Source organism: Nicotiana attenuata, unplaced genomic scaffold, assembly GCF_001879085.1.
Source record: "Nicotiana attenuata strain UT unplaced genomic scaffold, NIATTr2, whole genome shotgun sequence".
Classification (NCBI taxonomy): Eukaryota; Viridiplantae; Streptophyta; class Magnoliopsida; order Solanales; family Solanaceae; genus Nicotiana; species Nicotiana attenuata.
This window is the reverse complement of record NW_017670412.1, coordinates 76031-81784: the sequence shown is the minus strand read 5'-3', so window position 1 is coordinate 81784 and position 5754 is coordinate 76031.

The window sequence follows — 5754 nt, the reverse complement described above, 5'->3', positions numbered from 1 at the left end:
AAGGTCTGGCCCAATCAGTTCTGCTTCACCCACTTCGAACCACCCAACCGAAGACCTACACCTTCTTCCGTACAATGCCTCAAATGGGGCCATTTGGATGCTAGCATGAAAGCTGTTATTGTAAGCAAATTCTATAAGTGGCAAGTGATCATCCCAATTACCTTTGAAATCCAAGACACAAGCTCGCAACATATCTTCAAGCGTCTGAATAGTCCGCTCGGCCTGACCGTCAGTTTGCGGATGGAAAGCTGTGCTAAGATTTACCTGAGTACCCAAACCTTGCTGAAATTTCTTCCAAAAATTTGCCGTGAACTGGGCCCCCCGATCCGAGATAATAGAAAGTGGCGTGCCATGGAGCCTTACTATCTCCTTGATATACAACTTAGCATATTGCTCTGCGGTGTTGGTGGACTTGACTGGCAAGAACTGAGCTGATTTGGTGAGTCGATCCACTATTACCCAAATTGAGTCGAATTTGTGCTGAGTGTGAGGTAACCCCACCACGAAATCCATGTTAATCATCTCCCATTTCCACATCAGTATTTCCATAAGCTGAGTTATCCCACCGGGCCGCTGATGCTCGGCCTTCACTTGCTGACAATTCGGACACTTAGATACAAACTCCGCCACACCCCTCTTCATACCGTTCCACCAATAAACCTCCTTGAGATCATGATACATTTTCGTAGAACCTGGATGCACGGAATACCTGGAATTATGAGCCTCTGCCATTACCCTCTCCTGAAGCTTATCCACATCTGGAACACATAACCTACCTTGAACACCATCTTCGCTGCTGAGTGAAAATGCCGAAGTCAATTTCACAAATTTCGATTCCTTTCCATCATTTATTCCACAGTTCTTACCACATAACACATTTGCAATCACAACTGGGTTTATTGCCATTTACTTGCACAATCATATCGGACGTCTTAACCAACAACGTTTAAGGCACAATATTTACATGAATTCACAAATGGTTCACATAAGTAAACACATACTACTCACAGGAGTTTAACTTCACAACTAATCCATGAACATATCACATACCAAGTATTTGGACACCAAACATGGCGATTCTACAACGGTTAAAGTTAGCCATACATACCTGCAGCTGAATTCCTTTTTAATTTCTACTTCCAATTCACCAAAAATCTAGCAACATTAATATAGTGTACAAATTAATACACATAGCTTAGAATTCAAGGTTCAAAATCACTACCCGAACATATTTAGGCTATTAACCCCTTCTTTGCACAAGTCTTTGCTCCCACCCAATTACTCCCACTAGGTTTTAGGTTATAGAAAGGCATGCATGTATGAGTTCAACCATTATTTCCAAGAACCAATGCATGAGACTCCCCCCCTTAGTTTAAACCAGAAATCCAATGAAAAGGGTTAGGGATTTTACCTGCAAGAAAAGGGGGATGAAGAAAAGCTTTAAATTTCCCGGCCCGGATAGTTTTGAAGAATCAAATTTTTGGAGAAGATGACTTTCTCTCTCAAGACCCTCTCTTCCTCTCTCTTATTTTGTGTAGAAGATCGTTAAGGAAAGAGGGGTTGGGTGTTTTATTACAGAGGGGTCGGGTTTTAAAAATTAGAAAAATAGAAGCCCGAGCAAGATCTGCGATCGCAGAATCGAAATGCGGTCCGCATATTGGACCGCAGAAGTGCCCCCAAAATTTTGAGGGGTCTGATTGGGTCTGCGATAGGAATGCGGTCTGCATTCCTGTTATGCGGACGCATTATGCACCACGGAACTGACCTTCACAAATCCTTGAGGAATTTATGCGGCAGAAATGTGATCCGCATATTGGTTATGCGATCGCATAATAGACCGCATTTTTTACCTCAAATTTGACCGACCACTGTTTCACTATGCGGTAGGAATGCGGTTCGCATACTAGATCTGCGACCGCATTCTGGACCGCAGAATGACATTTTTCTGGAAAATTGATTCTTTTGATTTCTAAAAGCTTAGATCAATACCAAGGGTCCGAACCGCGGCGAGCCTGCGAGCCGCGAAGAATTCTACACGTTCCTAACACATATTCGGAGCCGACACCACAAGTGACTAGGTTTTGAGCCCAAATTTTCTACGGGGCCTCACATGGACTGGTTGTCACCCCATTATGCTATTCTTGATTGTCACGCCAAGATTGTGACGCTGGCTATGCGAGGTTTACCGTGATTAGAGTGGAGGGGTACCTTAGATTACACTCCCAACAGAGTTATTTAATTTCTTGAAGCTCAACGAATAGTTGAGAAGGGGTGTGACGTATATCTAGCTTATGTGAGAGATGACAGTATTGATACCCCTACAGTTGAGTCAGTCCCAATAGTGAGGGATTTCCCTGATGTGTTTCCAGCTGAACTTCTGGGCATGCCGCCCAACAAAGATATTTATTTTGGTATTGATTTGTTGCTGGGCACTCAGCCCATCTCCATTCCTCCGCATCATATGGCCCGTCCTACGTTGAAGGTGTTGAAGGAACAGTTATAAGAATTGCTTGATAAGGGCTTCATCCGGCCTAGTGTGTCACTTTGGGGTGCTCTTGTCTTGTTTGTGAAGAAAGAGGATGGTTATATGCGTATGTGCATTGATTATCGCTAGTTGAACAAACTTACAGAGAAGAATAGGTATCCTCTGCCTCGTATTGATGGCCTATTTGATCAGTTACAGGGTGCCAGGGTGTTTTCCAAGATTGACTTGCGTTCAGGTTATCATCAATTGAAGATTCGGGAGCCAGACATCTCGAAGACTGCTTTCAGGACTCGGTATTGTCATTACGAGTTCCTTGTGATGTCATTTGGGCTGACCAATGCCCCAACAACATTTATGCATTTGATGCACAGTGTATTTCGGCCTAATCTCGACTCATTTGCCATTGTCTTTGTTGATGACATTCTAGTGTACTCCCGGAGTCGGGAAGATCATGAGAAGCACTTGAAGACAGTACTTCAAACCTTAAGATAAAAGAAGTTTTATGCAAAGTTCTCTAAATGTGAGTTCTGGTTAGATTTCGTAGCAATCTTGGGTCATGTGGTATCGAGTGAAGGGATAAAGGTGGATCCGAAGAACGTAGAAGTAGTGCAGAGTTGGCCCAGGCCGTCCTCAACTACAGAGATCTGGAGTTTCCTTGGTTTCGCGGGGTATTATCGTCGATTTGTTGAGGGATTTTCATCTATTACAGCACCTTTGACTAGGCCGACCCAGAAGGGCGCTCCGTTCAGATGGATAGATGAGTGTGAGTAGAGCTTCCAAAAGCTCAAAACAGCTTTGACTATTGCCGCAGTATTGGTATTGCCTTCAGGTTCGGGGTCTTATATGGTTTATTGTTATGCGTCGCGAGTTGGCCTCGGTGCAGTGTTGGTGCAGGACCGTAGGGTGATTGCATACGCGTCCAGATAGCTGAAGGTGCATGAAAAGAACTATCCTATCCACGACCTTGAGTTAGCTGCTATTGTTCAAGCCTTGAAGATTTGGAGGCCTTATTTGTACGGTGTTCTTTGTGAGATCTACACTGATTATCGGAGTTTGCAGGATCTGTTCTAGTAGAAGGATCTTAATTTGCGTCAGAGGAGGTGGTTAGAGATCCTAAAGGATTATGATATCACTTTTTTGTACCACCCGAGGAAAGGGGTGGCCGATGCTCTGAGTCACCGGGCAGGGAGTTTGGGGAGTTTAGCTTATCTACAGCAGTAGAGAGGCCCATGGCGCTGGATGTTCAGGCCTTAGCCAGCCAGTTTGTGAGATTGGATATTTCTGAGCCTAGTCGAGTATTGGCTTGTGTGGTCTCTCGGTCTTCTCTTTATGATCGTATCAGGGAGCGACAGCATGATGACCCCCATCTGCTTGTCCTTAAGAACACGGTCCAGCACTGTGATGCAAGGAGGTCACTATTGGGGATGATGGTGCATTGAGGATTCAGGGTACGCTATGTGTGCCTAATGTGGACGGTTTGTGTGAGTTGATTCTTCAGGAGACTCACAGCTCGCGGTACTCTATTCATCCGGGTACCGCGAAGATGTATCAGGACTTGAGGCAGCATTATTGGTGGAGGAGGATGAAGAAAGATATAGTGGAGTATGTTGCTCGGCGCCTAAATTGCCAACAGGTGAAGTATGAGCATCAGCGTTCGGGTGGATTGTTTCAAAAGTTAGAGATTCCAGAGTGGAAATGGGAGCGGATCACTATGGATTTCGTTGTTGGGCTCCCGCGGACTCCGCAGAAGTTTGATGCAGTATGGGTGATTGTGGATTGTCTGACCAAGTCAGCTCATTTCCTTCTTGTGATGACTACCTATTCTTCCAAGCAGCTGGCTCAAGTTTATATCCGTGAGATTGTCAGACTTCATGGCGTGCCGGTATCTATCATCTCTGACCGGGGTACGCAGTTTACATCATGGTTCTGGAGAGCCGTACAACATGAGTTGGGTTCTCGGGTGGAGTTGAGCACAGCATTTCACCCTCTGACAGACGAGCAGTCCGAGCGCACTATTCAAATTCTTGAGGATATGCTCTGTGCGTGTGTGATGGAGTTTGGAGGTTCTTGGGATCAGTTCTTGCCACTTGCGGAGTTTGCCTACAATAATAGTTATCAGTCTAGCATTCAGATGGCACCATATGAGGCTCGGTATGGTAGGCGGTGTCGATCCCCAGTGGGTTTGTTCGAGCCGGGCGAGGCCAAATTATTGGGTATGGACTTGGTTCAGGATGCCATGGAGAAGGTGAATGTGATTCAGGATAGACTTCGAACAGCCCAATCCAGACAGAAGAGTTATGCGGACCGGAAGGTTCGCGATATTTCATTCATGGTTGGAGAGCGGGTATTACTTCGGGTTTCGTCCATGAAGGGCATTATGAGGTTCGGAAAGAGGGGCAAGCTGAGCCCAAGGTTTATTGGTCCCTTTGAGGTGTTGCGGCGAGTTGGGGAGGTTGCTTATGAGCTTGCCTTAGCTCCCAGCCTAGCAGGAGTCCATTCGATATTTCATGTTTCGATGCTCCGGAGCTATCACGACGATCCGTCTCATGTGTTGGATTTCAGCTCAGTTAAGGATCTATCTTATGTTGAGTAGCCAGTGGCTATTTTGGACAGGCAGGTTGGAAAGCTAAGGTCAAAGAACATTGCATCAGTAAAGGTTCACTGGCGGGGTCAGCCGGTCGAGGAGGTGACTTGGGAGACCGAGCAGGATATGCGCCATCGTTATCCTCATCTTTTCACCACTTCAGGTATGTCTCTATGCTCATTCGAGAATGAACGACTATTTTAAGTGGGGGAGGATGTAACGACCCGGCCGGTCGTTTTAAGAGTTAGAGCCCCAATCCCCTATTAACTGCTTCCCCATATGTGTTTCTGCTATTGTGACTTTCCGGGAGGTTTCGTTTTGGGTTTTTGGAGTGTTTTGGGACACTTAGTCCCTAAATGGGAGCTTAAGCCTTAGGATTTGGACCGTAGTTGGAACTATATGAAGACGACTCCGAAATGGAGTTTCGTCAGTTCCGTTAGCTCCGGTGGGTGATTTTGGGCTTAGGGGCGTGTCGGGATTGTATTTTGGAGGTCCGTAGCTCATTTAGGCTTGAAATGGTGAAAGTTGAATATTTGGAGTTTTGGACCAGTAGTGGAATTTTTTATATCGGGGTCGGATTCTGATTCCGGAAGTTGGAGTAGGTCTGTAATGTTGATTATGACTTGTGTGCAAAATTTGAAGTCATTCGGACGTGGCTTGATAGTTTTCGGTATCAGTTGTGGAA